The 19,245-nt window shown below is 61.3% G+C and overlaps 1 protein-coding gene across 1 annotated transcript in view; it reads right to left on the bottom strand.

Moving 5' to 3' along the window:
• The window catches only part of ZC3H3 (zinc finger CCCH-type containing 3), a 163,943-nt gene that overhangs the window by 86,837 nt on the left and 57,861 nt on the right, over positions 1-19,245 (bottom strand). The window lies entirely within an intron of this gene.

Raw genomic sequence — 19,245 nt, 5'->3', positions numbered from 1 at the left:
TTCCCCTAGTGGTGGCTGCAGACAGGACCTTATCATGTATCTCTGTATACAGGGAGCTCCCCCTAGTGGTGACTGCAGACAGGATCTTATCATGTATCTCTGTATACAGGGAGCTCCCCCTAGTGGTGACTGCAGACAGGATCTTATCATGTATCTCTGTATACAGGGAGCTCCCCCTAGTGGAGGCTGCAGACAGGATCTTATCATGTATCTCTGTATACAGGGAGCTCCCCGTAGTGGAGGCTGCAGAAAGGATCTTATCATGTATCTCTGTATACAGGGAGCTCCCCCTAGTGGTGGCTGCAGACAGGATCTTATCATGTATCTCTGTATACAGGGAGCTCCCCCTAGTGGTGGCTGCAGACAGGATCTTATCATATATCTCTGTATACAGGGAGCTCCCCCTAGTGGTGGCTGCAGACAGAATCTTATCATGTATCTCTGTATACAGGGAGCTCCCCCTAGTGGTGACTGCAGACAGGATCTTATCATGTATCTCTGTATACAGGGAGCTCCCCCTAGTGGAGGCTGCAGACAGGATCTTATCATGTATCTCTGTATACAGGGAGCTCCCCCTAGTGGAGGCTGCAGACAGGATCTTATCATGTATCTCTGTATACAGGGAGCTCTCCCTAGTGGTGGCTGCAGACAGGATCTTATCATATATCTCTGTATACAGGGAGCTCCCCCTAGTGGTGGCTGCAGACAGAATCTTATCATGTATCTCTGTATACAGGGAGCTCCCCCTAGTGGTGACTGCAGACAGGATCTTATCATGTATCTCTGTATACAGGGAGCTCCCCCTAGTGGAGGCTGCAGACAGGATCTTATCATGTATCTCTGTATACAGGGAGCTCCCCCTAGTGGAGGCTGCAGACAGGATCTTATCATGTATCTCTGTATACAGGGAGCTCTCCCTAGTGGTGGCTGCAGACAGGATCTTATCATGTATCTCTGTATACAGGGAGCTCCCCCTAGTGGTGGCTGCTAACAGGATTTTATCACGTATCTCTGTATACAGGGAGCTCCCCCTAGTGGTGGCTGCAGACAGGATCTTATCATGTATCTCTGTATACAGGGAGCTCCCCCTAGTGGTGGCTGCAGACAGGATCTTATCATATATCTCTGTATACAGGGAGCTCCCCCTAGTGGTGGCTGCAGACAGAATCTTATCATGTATCTCTGTATACAGGGAGCTCCCCCTAGTGGTGGCTGCAGACAGAATCTTATCATGTATCTCTGTATACAGGGAGCTCCCCCTAGTGGTGGCTGCAGACAGAATGTTATCATGTATCTCTGTATACAGGGAGCTCCCCCTAGTGGTGGCTGCAGACAGAATCGTATCCTGTATCTCAGTATACAGGGAGCTCCCCCTAGTGGTGGCTGCTGACAGACTCTTGATGTAACGGTCTATATAGTGAATTGCGAATCTCAAACAGAATGTCCCGGTAGGAGGCCCTGCAGTCATTTCCTTGCGTTTTTCACCCTTCATGAAACAGCAGGTCATCAGGGGGCAGAGCTGTGGTCATTTACTACAGCCTCTGTCACTGCCACCATCTGATAAATCAATCGTGGGGATAGATGCGGTAGGAGATGTAAGTGCAGTATTGTCCCATTCTTTCTGTCTCCGTCAGTCTCTGAAACATGACATCATCAGGGAGCGGTGATAGAAGTAGGGTGAGTGACCGCAGCACTGCCCCCTGATGACTATTATCTTCAGGGTGGGGATAGAATCTGTGGACTGCGCTTATGTCACTTACGTTGCTTCTATCACCGTCCCCTGATGACATCCTGTATTAAAGAAACAAGTGGCAGGCCGGTGCTGCACTCGTGTCACCCACAACCGCGATGTTTACGGACATCATCACGGGTTGGTGATGGATACTCTGGTAAGTGACTGCAGCGCCGTCCCTTGATGGCTCACTGAAGCCATCGGGTGAAGATGTAGATGCTGCGGGGAAGTGACTGCAGCGCCATCTTCCTGTGACGTCCCCTTACTATAAGCATTTGTCTTTCACTTACAGGGACGACTGTGGAGACTGGGACAGTGTGTTATATCCTGTAGAGCAGAGGTCCCCAACCGCCGGTCCGCGGACCAGGACCGGGCCGTTGGGGTTTTTCAGCCGGTCCGCGGGGAGAGGGGGCCCCTCCAGCCTCCAGCAGGGCCGCCATCAGGGCATGACTGCCCTGACTCCAGTATGGGGCCCGGCCGGTAGGAGCCCCCTCGGAGCCCCCCTCTTGTGCGTCTCTCTCCTCATGGGGCCCCCGGCCGCATGCTAAGCGCCGGGTCCGGGACATCTTAGCGCTGCGCTGCTGCGGCAGCACCTTCATGATTCCCCTGACTTCCGGTCATGTGACGGCGCCGTCACATGGCCGGAAGTCAGGAGAACCTGGTGTCAGCGATTTGGACGAGCGCCAGGATTCTGCAGGGATCGCATGGGGGTAAGTATAACAAGTTTTATTTTTTTTTTAAATACAATTAACTAGGAGTGGGGGGAATGGGAGATGCACATGGGGGGAGGGGAGAGATGTGAGATGCACATGGGGGAGGGGAGAGATGAGAGATCCACATGGGGGGGAGGGGAGAGATGAGAGATGCACATGGGGGAGGGGAGAGATGAGAGATGCACATGGGGGAGGGGAGAGATGAGAGATGCACATGGGGGAGGGGAGAGATGAGAGATGCACATGGGGGAGGGGAGAGATGAGAGATGCACATGGGGGGAGGGGAGAGATGAGAGATGCACATGGGGGAGGGGAGAGATGAGAGATGCACATGGGGGAGGGGAGAGATGAGAGATCCACATGGGGGGAGGGGAGAGATGAGAGATGCACATGGGGGAGGGGAGAGATGAGAGATCCACATGGGGGGGAGGGGAGAGATGAGAGATGCACATGGGGGAGGGGAGAGATGAGAGATGCACATGGGGGAGGGGAGAGATGAGAGATGCACATGGGGGAGGGGAGAGATGAGAGATCCACATGGGGGGAGGGGAGAGATGAGAGATGCACATGGGGGAGGGGAGAGATGAGAGATGCACATGGGGGAGGGGAGAGATGAGAGATCCACATGGGGGGAGGGGAGAGATGAGAGATGCACATGGGGGGAGGGGAGAGATGAGAGATCCACATGGGGGGAGGGGAGAGATGAGAGATGCACATGGGGGGAGGGGAGAGATGAGAGATGCACATGGGAGGGAGGGGAGAGATAAGAGATGCACGGAGGGGGATGAGAGATGCACGGAGGGGGATGAGAGATGCACGGAGGGGGATGAGAGATGCACGGAGGGGGATGAGAGATGCACGGAGGGGGATGAGAGATGCACGGAGGGGGATGAGAGATGCACGGAGGGGGATGAGAGATGCACGGAGGGGGATGAGAGATGCACGGAGGGGGATGAGAGATGCACGGAGGGGGATGAGAGATGCACGGAGGGGGATGAGAGATGCACGGAGGGGGATGAGAGATGCACGGAGGGGGATGAGAGATGCACGGAGGGGGATGAGAGATGCACGGAGGGGGATGAGAGATGCACGGAGGGGGATGAGAGATGCACGGAGGGGGATGAGAGATGCACGGAGGGGGATGAGAGATGCACGGAGGGGGATGAGAGATGCACGGAGGGGGATGAGAGATGCACGGAGGGGGATGAGAGATGCACGGAGGGGGATGAGAGATGCACGGAGGGGGATGAGAGATGCACGGAGGGTGGATGAGAGATGCACGGAGGGTGGATGAGAGATGCACGGAGGGGGATGAGAGATGCACGGAGGGGGATGAGAGATGCACGGAGGGGGATGAGAGATGCACGGAGGGGGATGAGAGATGCACGGAGGGGGATGAGAGATGCACGGAGGGGGATGAGAGATGCACGGAGGGGGATGAGAGATGCACGGAGGGGGATGAGAGATGCACGGAGGGGGATGAGAGATGCACGGAGGGGGATGAGAGATGCACGGAGGGGGATGAGAGATGCACGGAGGGGGATGAGAGATGCACGGAGGGGGATGAGAGATGCACGGAGGGGGATGAGAGATGCACGGAGGGGGATGAGAGATGCACGGAGGGGGATGAGAGATGCACGGAGGGGGATGAGAGATGCACGGAGGGGGATGAGAGATGCACGGAGGGGGATGAGAGATGCACGGAGGGGGATGAGAGATGCACGGAGGGGGATGAGAGATGCACGGAGGGGGATGAGAGATGCACGGAGGGGGATGAGAGATGCACGGAGGGGGATGAGAGATGCACGGAGGGGGATGAGAGATGCACGGAGGGGGATGAGAGATGCACGGAGGGGGATGAGAGATGCACGGAGGGGGATGAGAGATGCACGGAGGGGGATGAGAGATGCACGGAGGGGGATGAGAGATGCACGGAGGGGGATGAGAGATGCACGGAGGGGGATGAGAGATGCACGGAGGGGGATGAGAGATGCACGGAGGGGGATGAGAGATGCACGGAGGGGGATGAGAGATGCACGGAGGGGGATGAGAGATGCACGGAGGGGGATGAGAGATGCACGGAGGGGGATGAGAGATGCACGGAGGGGGATGAGAGATGCACGGAGGGGGATGAGAGATGCACGGAGGGGGATGAGAGATGCACGGAGGGGGATGAGAGATGCACGGAGGGGGATGAGAGATGCACGGAGGGGGATGAGAGATGCACGGAGGGGGATGAGAGATGCACGGGGGGGTGAGAGATGCACGGGGGGTGGATGAGAGATGCACGGGGGGTGGATGAGAGATGCACGGGGGGTGGATGAGAGATGCACGGGGGGTGGATGAGAGATGCACGGGGGGTGGATGAGAGATGCACGGGGGGTGGATGAGAGATGCACGGGGGGGATGAGAGATGCACGGGGGGTGGATGAGAGATGCACGGGGGGTGGATGAGAGATGCACGGGGGGTGGATGAGAGATGCACGGGGGGTGGATGAGAGATGCACGGGGGGTGGATGAGAGATGCACGGGGGGTGGATGAGAGATGCACGGGGGGATGAGAGATGCACGGAGGGGGATGAGAGATGCACGGGGAGGTGAGAGATGCACGGGGGGGTGAGAGATGCACGGGGGGGGGATGAGAGATGCACGGAGGGGATGAGAGATGCACGGGGAGGTGAGAGATGCACGGGGGGTGGATGAGAGATGCACGGGGGGTGGATGAGAGATGCACGGGGGGTGGATGAGAGATGCACGGAGGGGATGAGAGATGCACGGGGGGTGGATGAGAGATGCACGGGGGGTGGATGAGAGATGCACGGGGGGGGATGAGAGATGCACGGGGGGGTGAGAGATGCACGGGGGGGGGATGAGAGATGCACGGAGGGGGATGAGAGATGCACGGAGGGGGATGAGAGATGCACAGAGGGGGATGAGAGATGCACGGGGGGTGGATGAGAGATGCACGGAGGGGATGAGAGATGCACGGAGGGGATGAGAGATGCACGGAGGGGATGAGAGATGCACGGAGGGGATGAGAGATGCACGGAGGGGATGAGAGATGCACGGGGGGTGGATGAGAGATGCACGGGGGGTGGATGAGAGATGCACGGGGGGTGGATGAGAGATGCACGGGGGGTGGATGAGAGATGCACGGGGGGTGGGTGAGAGATGCACGGAGGGGGATGAGAGATGCACGGGGGGGTGAGAGATGCACGGGGGGGTGAGAGATGCACGGGGGGGTGAGAGATGCACGGGGGGGTGAGAGATGCACGGGGGGGTGAGAGATGCACGGGGGGGTGAGAGATGCACGGGGGGGTGAGAGATGCACGGAGGGGGATGAGAGATGCACGGGGGGTGGGTGAGAGATGCACGGAGGGGGATGAGAGATGCACGGAGGGGGATGAGAGATGCACGGAGGGGGATGAGAGATGCACGGAGGGGGATGAGAGATGCACGGAGGGGGATGAGAGATGCACGGAGGGGGATGAGAGATGCACGGAGGGGGATGAGAGATGCACGGAGGGGGATGAGAGATGCACGGAGGGGGATGAGAGATGCACGGAGGGGGATGAGAGATGCACGGAGGGGGATGAGAGATGCACGGAGGGGGATGAGAGATGCACGGAGGGGGATGAGAGATGCACGGAGGGGGATGAGAGATGCACGGAGGGGGATGAGAGATGCACGGAGGGGGATGAGAGATGCACGGAGGGGGATGAGAGATGCACGGAGGGGGATGAGAGATGCACGGAGGGGGATGAGAGATGCACGGAGGGGGATGAGAGATGCACGGAGGGGGATGAGAGATGCACGGAGGGGGATGAGAGATGCACGGAGGGGGATGAGAGATGCACGGAGGGGGATGAGAGATGCACGGAGGGGGATGAGAGATGCACGGAGGGGGATGAGAGATGCACGGAGGGGGATGAGAGATGCACGGAGGAGGATGAGAGATGCACGGAGGAGGATGAGAGATGCACGGAGGGGGATGAGATGCACGGAGGGGGATGAGAGATGCACGGAGGGGGATGAGAGATGCACGGAGGGGGATGAGAGATGCACGGAGGGGGATGAGAGATGCACGGGGGGGTGAGAGATGCACGGAGGGGGATGAGAGATGCACGGAGGGGGATGAGAGATACACATGGGGGGGATGAGAGATGCACGGAGGGGGATGAGAGATGCACGGGGGTGAGCTGCACATGGGGGGGTGAGAGATGCACATGGGGGGGTTATGTTTACATAACTTTGTTGCCTTATGAAGGGCGGGGGGGGCCCCCAAAAATTTCTTGCACAGGGGCCCACTACAGTCTGTGTCCGCCCCTGGGATGAAGTAAATGCAGCTGAACAGCAGCTGTCAGGACAGCTGCCCTGTCCTGCTGCAGGGCGTGATGGGGCCTCAGTGATGCGGCTCCTGGCACAGCACATTATGTGGGGCTACTGGCATAGCTCCTGGCGGGGACCTGGTCTACACTATATGATAAGTATGCACTAAACTCCAAATCCCTCCATTACCCCGCCCCCATATGACCAAAGCCCCGCCCACCCCACCCCCTCCTTGCTGGGCCATGGAAAAATGATCTTGCTTCAAGCCGGTCCCTGGTGCAAAAAAGGTTGGGGACCACTGCTGTAGAGGACACAGTCACACGCGGGGGGGGATGTCCCCCAGGACGGTCTGATGTGTCCTCAGTGATCAGTCACTCGTCACCACCACGTCCCCACATTACGTCTCCTCCGTGAGCGGCAGCTTCACTATGGCCAGGACTCGCTGGCAGCCGACACCTCCTTTATATAGAAGTATCTAATTATCCGTCCAGCCGGAGCGCGGATATTTATACAGCGCTATGTGTCTTTATTGCGGTGGCCGATTACTTTCTGGCACGCTCCCCGATGCCTATTCCAGTCCTGACCCTTTCTGATGCATCGCAAGATTGAGGCCCCTTCACTTGTCACACTAGTCAGTGAGCCTGGCGGGGGCGCTACCGTGCACAATGCTGCAATATTCCTTGCCATCACCCTGGTGGTCCCCTACTGCCCCTTTCGTGCCGTCCTCCGAGCTTCCTAAACCAAACCGCGTAGGTAAAACCCATGTGTCCTCTCCTGCGATACCATGATGCCAACAAGCAACAAGACGAGCCCATTAGGAGCCTGGGAGCTGCCAAGCCTCCGTCATCGTGACATTACCGCCCTCCCGATGTGATAGTATCGGCCTCCATCAAATAGACAGAAAGAAAACTAAGGAATAGATCGGACAATCGTGAGAATCTATTATCTATCTGGATATGTAATACACACAGACATATACAGAATAGCCATCTTTTTCTATGTAGATAGTTGAGGTTTCACATGTATTTCTTCGATATGTCGGTATAGAAAGTTATGGAACAGATCTAAGATAAAGATGTTCTGAGACTTCCCGCCATTGTATCCTCTATAGATGCAGAATAGCTGTCAGCCTCGTATCTAGGCACAGACATGCAGAGGTCAGAGGCAGATCCATAGGAGCCGCACCACCCGCAATGTGTAGTGTCAGACATCGGCCTCCTCATGACCATGTGGACAGAATACGGACAGGAGAGATATGGCGGTATATACTGTGCAGATGGGCCGCTGATCGTCTCCTGGGATCCCGGGGGCTTCTTATCACTTCCTCCTAGTTCTCGCCCGCCGGCCGCCCGCACTGAGTGGCAGCAGCTCCTTGTTATTTTGTCCCCGTACACGGCGCTGAATAAAGGAGCAAATTCATCTTTGACAAACATTTACCGATTATCAAATCACAATGGCGGCGCGCAGACAGGGGCAATAAGTCACTGTAAGCAGGGATCCGGGCCGCCGTGTGACACGTCTGGGTAGCCCGCCGATGACTAATAGCGGCTGTCAAAGCTGCGAGTACCGGGGGCTTCCTCTGCCTGTTCTCAGCTACCTGGCGTGTAATGACAATACAGCCGGTGGCACGAGGGGCGCGCGGACGCCCACCCACCCGCAGCCGCCGCCTGCCACCACCGCGCTAACTGTCACAGGCATATTAGGGGGAAGATTGAGATCCTGCTCCTACTAAACTCACTCAACCAACACCAGACACTCTGGGCTTTTATAATTATCATCCCGGCCCATCCATCCCCGGCTGACACTTATCCTGACGACGAGCCGCACAGGCCGCGACGCACACGAGGAGCCGCACAGCCCGCGACGCACACGAGGAGCCGCACAGGCCGCGACGCACACGACGAGCCGCACAGGCCGCGACACACACGACGAGCCGCACAGGCCGCGACGCACACGACGAGCCGCACAGGCCGCGACGCAAACGACGAGCCGCACAGGCCGCGACCCAAACGACGAGCCGCACAGGCCGCGACCCAAACGACGAGCCGCACAGGCCGCGACCCAAACGACGAGCCGCACACAACAAGCTGCACAGGCCGCGACGCACACGACGAGCCGCACAGGCCGCGACGCACACGACGAGCCGCACAGGCCGCGACGCACACGACGAGCCGCACAGGCCGCGACACACACGACGAGCCGCACAGGCCGCGACGCACACGACGAGCCGCACAGGCCGCGACGCAAACGACGAGCCGCACAGGCCGCGACCCAAACGACGAGCCGCACAGGCCGCGACCCAAACGACGAGCCGCACACAACAAGCTGCACAGGCCGCGACGCACACGACGAGCCGCACAGGCCGCGACGCACACGACGAGCCGCACAGGCCGCGACGCACACGAGGAGCCGCACAGGCCGCGACCCAAACGACGAGCCGCACAGGCCACGACGCACACGACGAGCCGCGACGCACACGACGAGCCGCACAGGCCGCGACGCACACGACGAGCCGCACAGGCCGCGACCCAAACGACGAGCCGCACAGGCCGCGACGCACACGACGAGCCGCACAGGCCGCGACGCACACGACGAGCCGCACACAACAAGCTGCACAGGCCGCGACGCACACGACGAACCGCAAAAGACGAGTCGCGAAAGACGAGGCGCACAGGCGCGTGAGAGCGGCGGGCCGTCCTCCCCCCTCAGGGAGCGGGGGCACGGGCGGGCCGTCCTCCCCCCTCAGGGAGCGGGGGCACGGGCGGGCCGTCCTCCCCCCTCAGGGAGCGGGGGCACGGGCGGGCCGTCCTCCCCCCTCAGGGAGCGGGGGCACGGGCGGGCCGTCCTCCCCCCTCAGGGAGCGGGGGCACGGGCGGGCCGTCCTCCCCCCTCAGGGAGCGGGGGCACGGGCGGGCCGTCCTCCCCCCTCAGGGAGCGGGGGCACGGGCGGGCCGTCCTCCCCCCTCAGGGAGCGGGGGCAAGGGCGTCCTACCTCTTCAGGGGAGCGGGGGGGGGGGGGGCACACCATTGCAGTGGTTGACAATCCCCCAATAGATGTGCTTTGCTGGTCATCAGGGAACCCTTCTTTGTACCCCACTAATGGAGCTTCTCCCCCAGGAAGGGTCTTAGTGACTGACGTGCCATAAAGGTTAATGGTGAGAGGCCCCTTCAGTCATCACATGGGAGGAACCCAATGTCTTCATTTCTTCTATATTTAGGGTGGACCTGTGCCCGTCCGGCCGCCCCGGCCATGTGGCAGCAGCACTTCAGAGATCCATTGGTCAGTCACTCAGATGATCATCTGCAACTACTGATTTATATGCGGATGTGAAACGGCCCCTTCCCTAATGTGCTCGGCCAACGGGCGGCGGATCCTGGCCAGGGGGCGGCGGATCCTGGACAGGGGGCTGCGAATGACGACTCAAATGTTAAGTGAGATCTATGTCTACAGATAATAATTCTACCGGTATGAAAGGAGGACAGACGAGCCGTCGCTCCCGCTGCCGATGAGCGGCTCATTAAGACACAGTAGTACTGACAGTGTGCGACAGTAGACGGCAATTACTACATAATGTCACCAAGATGGGGCGACTGGTGGGGGAGGGAAAACTAAAAAACTTCTGAGTTTGTCAAGTAATTCGGAGTCTCGCTTGGCAGCGTCTGATACATTTTGCTTTCGCCCTCGCCGGCGGTCAGGTAATAAATCTTCGTATTGACAGCCCGGCGGGGAGTTTATGGAGTCTGAGCGGAGAGAGGTGCTGAACCCGCCTGCAAGGAAGCAGGAATGGATGTGCGTGATGGACGAGGCTCCTGACGGAGACAGATGGAGGGGAAGTTTTTTCTCTGCGCCGGAAGAAGGAATATTAAAAAGTGGAGGACTGCCGGTGACCTGATGAAACCTCAAAGTGTGGGGGAGGTCAGACCGGGCGGCGGCGGCGTCATACACCCCACCGGGCGGGCGGCGTCATACACCCCACCGGGCGGGCGGCGTCATACACCCCACCGGGCGGGCGGCGTCATACACCTCACCGGGCGGGCGGCGTCATACACCCCACCGGGCGGGCGGCGTCATACACCTCACCGGGCGGGCGGCGTCATACACCTCACCGGGCGGGCGGCGTCATACACCTCACCGGGCGGGCGGCGTCATACACCTCACCGGGCGGGCGGCGTCATACACCCCACCGGGCGGGCGGCGTCATACACCCCACCGGGCGGGCGGCGTCATACACCTCACCGGGCGGGCGGCGTCATACACCTCACCGGGCGGGCGGCGTCATACACCTCACCGGGCGGGCGGCGTCATACACCCCACCGGGCGGGCGGCGTCATACACCCCACCGGGCGGGCGGCGTCATACACCTCACCGGGCGGGCGGCGTCATACACCTCACCGGGCGGGCGGCGTCATACACCTCACCGGGCGGGCGGCGTCATACACCTCACCGGGCGGGCGGCGTCATACACCCCACCGGGCGGGCGGCGTCATACACCTCACCGGGCGGGCGGCGTCATACACCTCACCGGGCGGGCGGCGTCATACACCTCACCGGGCGGGCGGCGTCATACACCCCACCGGGCGGCCGGCGTCATACACCCCACCGGGCGGGCGGCGTCATACACCTCACCGGGCGGGCGGCGTCATACACCTCACCGGGCGGGCGGCGTCATACACCCCACCGGGCGGGCGGCGTCATACACCCCACCGGGCGGGCGGCGTCATACACCTCACCGGGCGGGCGGCGTCATACACCTCACCGGGCGGGCGGCGTCATACACCCCACCGGGCGGGCGGCGTCATACACCCCACCGGGCGGGCGGCGTCATACACCTCACCGGGCGGGCGGCGTCATACACCCCACGGGGCGGGCGGCGTCATACACCCCACGGGGCGGGCGGCGTCATACACCCCACGGGGCGGGCGGCGTCATACACCCCACGGGGCGGGCGGCGTCATACACCCCACGGGGCGGGCGGCGTCATACACCCCACCGGGCGGGCGGCGTCATACACCTCACCGGGCGGGCGGCGTCATACACCCCACGGGGCGGGCGGCGTCATACACCCCACCGGGCGGGCGGCGTCATACACCCCACGGGGCGGGCGGCGTCATACACCTCACCGGGCGGGCGGCGTCATACAACCCACGGGGCGGGCGGCGTCATACACCCCACGGGGCGGGCGGCGTCATACACCCCACCGGGCGGGCAGCGTCATACACCCCACCGGGCGGGCAGCGTCATACACCCCACCGGGCGGGCAGCGTCATACACCCCACCGGGCGGGCGGCGTCATAGTCCCCACCAGGGTTTACAAACGGTAAATGCAAATAACTTTCTTGCTGGGAAACTGTCATAACAGGCTTTCAGATCATGACAGGAGCAATGCATGCTGGAAAGTGTGGGGTTGGGGATGTACCAGCACCTATAGTACTGGCAGAATGCTGATGAAGAGGACCCACCCACTTAAGAGTGAATGATAAATGAGTTAGCAGCAGGGTCAGGACAGTTCCTGGACCCATTAGACCAGCAGCTCTTCCCCTCTGGATATTACCTAGACTGCGTCTATTCACTGACAGCAAGAAGCAACCGGGATAATTCTAAATTACTGAGACACAAAGTCTGTCCTAGAGATGGACACCAGGGGCAGCAGCGGGTACAGTGCAGTTAGTGCTGGGAGCAGCGTCTCTGGAGCCGGGGGGCGCGGACCCCCGTTATTAGCCACTCTGTATGATAATGAGGGAGCTGCGTTTTATGAGGGCGGTAAATTCTCCAAAGAACAACAGGGACGATGAGAGGACGAGGAGGGGGCGGCTGTAAATGTGCCACCTATTAACAGCGCTCGCCCGCCGTGCCAACAGTAAAGAGGAATTAGCGCCGGCGCTCGCAGTAATTACATTTGTCATTACGACTTGTGAATAAAAGCGGAGCGAGGTTGGGGGCACGAGACCCTCCTGAGACCGCTCCAGGAATCAGGAGATTACAGAGGGGTCTCCAGGGGTCTGCCCCGACCGGACAGAGTCCATGTGACGTCACGTCCACGTGGACTAGGGGCAGTGGGGTCACACGCAGTGACGGATCCCATCCAGAGGGGCTCGCAGGGGCGGTGTGGACGACAAATACACAGATCAGAAGATCGGGAGCGATCGCTGGGCCGGATCATCCGAGGAAAATCAGCACCTTGTGGATCCGCGACGGATTATCACAGGCCGCGTCGTCACAGGCAGCGTCGTCACAGGCCGCGTCGTCACAGCTAATGAATTTCACTCCATTTCTCCACATAACACCCTAATGTCCAACCAGGAGACAAGCCCCGAGGTGTGGAGAGAGCCGGATGTCCAGGGGTCTTCCAGGAGGGGGCACGGTCCAGCAGGGGTCTGCCGGAGAATCGCTGGGGATGTGATCATCTCAGTGGTCTCTCGTCCTCTACTCTGAGGGTCTCGATTGCTGTCTGATCCATGGGCAGACTGCACCCTCTGGAGGCCACATCTGTAGGTGCAATCACTGAACCTGTATTATGAGACTTAGGCTATGTTCACACACACGGTGTATTTTGGGCCTTGGTTGGGTGAATACAGCTCGTCGCTTCTTTCAGCGGTTTTTCACCCATAGGAAGTAATGGGAGGTGAAAAAAACGCTGAAATAACGCAGGAAAATTTTTTCAGTGTTTTTCATGGCAAAATAGAATGGGGTCTTTTTTTCCACAGAGCTTTATGTACATGCATTACCAGAGACAGAAGGACAGGGAAAAAACACTGAAAAAAACCGCAGCAAAACCTGCAGATTTGACGCCGCTGATTTCCTGCCAGAGATCAGTTTTGCTGCAAATTTCTGACTGAAAAAAAAACAGAACATGTGTGAACATAGCCTTACTGACAAATCCGCACTTCTATCCAAGAGAAAGTGAAAAGTAAATCCCCTCCCCCGCAGTCCCCCCAGAACTATCAGCAGAGTTGGGGTGTGCAGGGAAGGAAACAGCATAAATAACAATTCCCCAGTAATTGCGGGTGATCAGCGGCGGTCCTGTCTACAGGGTACAGGCTCTGTGTCTTGCAGCCTCCGCCATGTACCTGCCGGGGGTCACCAGTACAGCCCCCCGGTGGTGCCAGGCACCTCCAGGCAATTGCTTACATAGCTATTCCCTGGCGAAGGGTCAAAGGAAACAAGTAAAGCTCCCCGCGTCTGCTGGGAACCCCTATAAGTGGGGTAAGGGGGTGAGAGCCCCCAGGAGTTGGAGGGTACCTATAGAAATCACTGCTGACATGTGGGGTGAAGGCAGAATTAACCCCTCATTATCCAGAGCATGGTGGTCACACATGATCTGTCCGCTCAGGGCCGAGGCTCAGATTATGGGCACAAGTGCGGGGGCATCACCTGGAGGTTATATGGCCGGAGAGAAGCCCCAGCTGCCCGCGGCCCCCCGAGAAGAGGGAGGCGGCAATCCTAAAATAACCCTCATAAATGAAGGATGATGGGGGTCCGGCTTCCTGCTCTTCTCCCAGGAGAATTCTGGATGACAAGAGCCGGACCCCGGGTGGATAGGAGTACTGCGGCCCCCCCACTCCGAGAGGTGTGAGTAGACGAAAGGGTCATCACTCCAAACGATGAGAGGGTCCAGCCCGCCACTGAGGGGGAGACAGGCGAGGGGGTCCAGCCCGCCACTGAGGGGGCGACAGGCGAGGGGGTCCAGCCCGCCACTGAGGGGGCGACAGGCGAGGGGGTCCAGCCCGCCACTGAGGGGGCGACAGGCGAGGGGGTCCAGCCCGCCACTGAGGGGGCGACAGGCGAGGGGGTCCAGCCCGCCACTGAGGGGGCGACAGGCGAGGGGGTCCAGCCCGCCACTGAGGGGGCGACAGGCGAGGGGGTCCAGCCCTCCACTGAGGGGGCGACAGGCGAGGGGGTCCAGCCCACCACTGAGGGGGCGACAGGCGAGGGGGTCAGCATACTGTGATTACTGGATAGAGGGGGGACATACAACTTATTAGTTTTGATTTTTACTGACGGAAAATTTGGATATTTTTTTTCTTTTTTAACTTCCTGATGAATGAAATTGTGAAAGTGATAAAGACACGTGGAGGGGTCCCGGGCGGAGGGGTCCCGGGCGGAGGGGTCCCTTTCTTACTCTGTGTGCCGATCACCTGATATATCTGATGGCCGGGTGGTGACAGCCCCCGCTCCGTCCTCTCGGGCGGCTCCAGCGCTCTCACCCCGGATACTTTACTCTGAAGACTCCCGATAAGTCCAGGTGAAGTGGCCGCGGCTGGGTGAAGTCTCGCCTCTACTTACACCACGAGGGGCAGCGCCAGGCCGCGAAACTAAGGGTTCAACGCGGCCGTCACGAACTATGCAGGATCAGGATGCAGCGATGGTCTTGGGGGGGCTCGGTGACGTGTGATGGAGGCGCACAGAGGGTCAAAATCTCCACACAGAGACATAAGGCCGTGTGTACTAGTCCTGAATACTGAACTACAACTCACAGCATGCCCCGATGCAGACAGCAGTGCCGCAGGCGCCCATGAGGAGTGATTTAGGGTGGGATCGTCGCTCCTCCCTGGGTGACGGCCTCTACCGGTCACAAGAAAATAACCAGGAATGAGCAGAATCCCAGAGCACCACCTGTGGCAACAGCGGGAGAGCGCCAAAGATGGCTGCCCACCGCAGGGATAAGGGGTTCAGGGGAAGGGGTGACAGTGCCCGAACTTAGTGGGGGGTGACAGTGCCCGCACATAGTGGGGATGCCAGTGCGTGCCCCCCAGGACTCAGCTTCTCCATTCCTTCCTGTGTCTGACTCCACGGCGAGTGCCGGGCAGCGACTTATGATCCATCTGATGCCCACACCCGCGGGCGCTGCAGTGAGCGGCGGCTCTAATACGCCTATAATCGCAGCGTTCATTGGTATTTTCCTGCCATAAATCAGTGGAATAGCGGCCGGGTGAGCCGAGGATCCAGCAGAATATTTAATTACAGCTAATTCTATCATATTAAGCAGCCCCATCTATAACGAGCCGCTGGCAGCATAAATCAGCGCCGTCCCCTGGCAGGCTGCCATTACAGGGGCGCGGGGAGAGGTTGTGCCAGTCATCCGCCTCCAGGTGAGATCTGTGTCAAGAGACTCAACAATGGCTCAGAATGGGTTAAATAATAACGTTCCCCCCCCCGGTCTCTGGGAAATGCCCACTAAGCCACGGGTCAGGCCACGGGACCACGAAGAGTGGGGCTGAGCAGCATCAGAAAGCCACAGCAAGCAGAGAGCGGCACCCCCCCGCCAGAGCAAGCAGAGCACGGCATCCCTGACCCAGAGCAAGCAGAGCACGGCATCCCTGACCCAGAGCAAGCAGAGCACGGCATCCCTGACCCAGAGCAAGCAGAGAGCGGCACCCCCCCCCCCGAGCAAGCAGAGAGCGGCACCCCCCCCGCCAGAGCAAGCAGAGAGCGGCACCCCCCCAGAGCAAGCAGAGCACGGCACCCCCCCCCCCGAGCAAGCAGAGAGCGGCACCACCCCACCCAGAGCAAGCAGAGAGCGGCAACCCCCCCAGAGCAAGCAGAGCGCGGCACCCCCCCACCCAGAGCAAGCAGAGAGCGGCACCCCCCCCACCCAGAGCAAGCAGAGAGCGGCACCCCCCCCCCCCAGAGCAAGCAGAGAGCGGCACCCCCCCCGAGCAAGCAGAGAGCGGCACCCCCCCCCCCCAGAGCAAGCAGAGCGCGGTACCCCCCCCAGAGCAAGCAGAGAGCGGCACCGCCCCCCCCAGAGCAAGCAGAGAGCGGCACCCCCCCCCAGAGCAAGCAGAGAGCGGCCCCCCCCAGAGCAAGCAGAGAGCGGCACCCCCCCCCCCCAGAGCAAGCAGAGAGCGGCACCCCCCCCCCCCAGAGCAAGCAGAGAGCGGCACCCCCCCAGAGAGCGGCACCCCCCCCCAGAGCAACCAGAGAGCGGCACCCCCCCCCCCAGAGCAAGCAGAGCGCGGCACCCCCCCACCCAGAGCAAGCAGAGCGCGGCAACCCCCCCACCCAGAGCAAGCAGAGCGCGGCAACCACCCCACCCAGAGCAAGCAGAGCGCGGCACCCCACCCCCCCCCGAGCAAGCAGAGCGCGGCAACCCCCCACCCAGAGCAAGCAGAGCGCGGCAACCCCCCACCCAGAGCAAGCAGAGCGCGGCAACCCCCCGCCCAAGAGCAAGCAGAGCGCGGCAAACCCCCCCCCCGAGCAAGCAGAGCGCGGCAACCCCCCGCCCAAGAGCAAGCAGAGCGCGGCAACCCCCCGCCCAAGAGCAAGCAGAGCGCGGCAACCCCCCCCCCGAGCAAGCAGAGAGCGGCACCCCCCCCCCCGAGCAAGCGGAGCGCGGCAACCCCCCGCCCGAGCAAGCAGAGAGCGGCACCCCCCCCCCCCGAGCAAGCAGAGCGCGGCAACCCCCCGCCCGAGCAAGCAGAGAGCGGCACCCCCCCCCCAGAGCAAGCAGAGCGCGGCACCCCCCCCCCCAGAGCAAGCAGAGCGCGGCAACCCCCCCCCCCCAGAGCAAGCAGAGCGCGGCAACCCCCCGCCCCAGAGCAAGCAGAGCGCGGCAACCCCCCGCCCCAGAGCAAGCAGAGCGCGGCAACCCCCCGCCCCAGAGCAAGCAGAGCGCGGCAACCCCCCGCCCCAGAGCAAGCAGAGCGCGGCAACCCCCCGCCCAGAGCAAGCAAAGCGCGGCACCCCCCCCACCCAGAGCAAGCAGAGAGCGGCACCCCCCCCCAGAGCAAGCAGAGAGCGGCACCCCCCCCCAGAGCAAGCAGAGAGCGGCACCCCCCCCCCAGAGCAAGCAGAGCGCGGCACCCCCCCCCAGAGCAAGCAGAGCGCGGCACACCCCCCACCCAGAGCAAGCAGAGCGCGGCACACCCCCCACCCAGAGCAAGCAGAGCGCGGCACACCCCCCCTCCCGAGCAAGCAGAGAGCGGCACCCCCCTCCCAGAGCAAGCAGAGCGCGGCAACCCCCCCCCTGAACAAGCAGAGAGCGGCACCCCCCCCCCGAACAAGCAGAGAGCGGCACCCCCCCCCCGAACAAGCAGAGCGCGGCAACCCCCCCCCCGAGCAAGCAGAGCACGGCACCCCCCCCGAGCAAGCAGAGAGCGGCAACCCACCCACCCCGAGCAAGCAGAGCGCGGCACCCCCCCCCCCCCGAGCAAGCAGAGCGCGGCAACCCCCCGCCCGAGCAAGCAGAGAGCGGCACCCCCCCCCAGAGCAAGCAGAGAGCGGCAACCCACCCCCCCGAGCAAGCAGAGAGCGGCACCCCCCCCCCCCCCAAGCAAGCAGAGCGCGGCAACCCCCCGCCCGAGCAAGCAGAGAGCGGCACCCCCCCAGAGCAAGCAGAGCGCGGCACCCCCCCCCCCCCGAGCAAGCAGAGCGCGGCACCCCCCCCGAACAAGCAGAGCGCGGCAACCCCCCCCGAACAAGCAGAGCGCGGCCACCCCCCCCCCCCGAGCAAGCAGAGCGCGGCAACCCCCCCCCCCGAGCAAGCAGAGCGCGGCAACCCCCCCCCCCCGAGCAAGCAGAGCTAGGTAGGTGGCCTGCAGAGCTTCACTTCCCACAAAGCTCTGCAGACAGGGAGCTCAGTAACGCTGCACCTGCTGCTTTAGATGTGACTGGAGTATCAGGCTCCATATTAACTCTTGCTGAACCTACCGGATGTGATCGGCGGAGCCTCCGCCATGGTGGGCGGTGTGGGAGTGATCGGACCCCTGGATGAGCTCGGCCCCCATACATAGCATTTGCTCTGGCACTGGAGGGGTCACGGGGGGGGGGGGGGGTAACATGAGGGAGTACAGCCCTAAGGACCAGAGGGGCAGCACGCAGGGAGCTGCGAACACAAAACGGCTTCCCGGGTCCAGAGGTCAACATGGAAACTGAGAGGAAAGTATTTCTGGTGACGAGGCTCATCATATGCCACAATAAGCCTCCGGGCCCTATCACAGAGGGGGCCCCCAATCACAGAGGGGGCCCCCAATCACAGAGGGGGCCCCCCAATCACAGAGGGGGCCCCCCAATCACAGAGGGGGCCCCCCAATCACAGAGGGGGCCCGGGCCGGACCCTGCAGTGCACAGGTGGAGGGGCGCTGATCATTACCCCCGGACCACACAGATGTGATGGGCCCCATCCTGTGTATTTGGGGCCACTAGGGCCCATGTCAGGCAGGTGTAAGGGGCCCGAGTGGCTGAAGGCGATATCCCAGAATTCCCCGTCACCTGTAGGTGCTAAACTGGTCAACGGAAACCGTACACCGTCACATACAGGCGGGGAGGAGGCCGGGGGGCGGCAGAGCGCCAAATATCTGAACTTTTCCCCACCCCCCTGCGCCCCCGGCACAGAGACCCCCAGCTCCAGGGGAGGTAATGATTTATGAGCGGGGTCAGGGCCCGGCTGCTGCGGACATTAACCCCACAGTCTCCACTGCGCCCCCCGGCAGCACGGGGGTCTCAGGGCCAAATAAAGAAATGGAAGGAGC

This window comes from Phyllobates terribilis, unplaced genomic scaffold, assembly GCF_046119375.1.
Source record: "Phyllobates terribilis strain yellow unplaced genomic scaffold, ASM4611937v1 Scaffold_4__5_contigs__length_816908805, whole genome shotgun sequence".
Taxonomy (NCBI): Eukaryota; Metazoa; Chordata; class Amphibia; order Anura; family Dendrobatidae; genus Phyllobates; species Phyllobates terribilis.
Note: the sequence above shows the minus strand (reverse complement) of the source record. Positions and strands in the feature narration are given on the sequence as shown.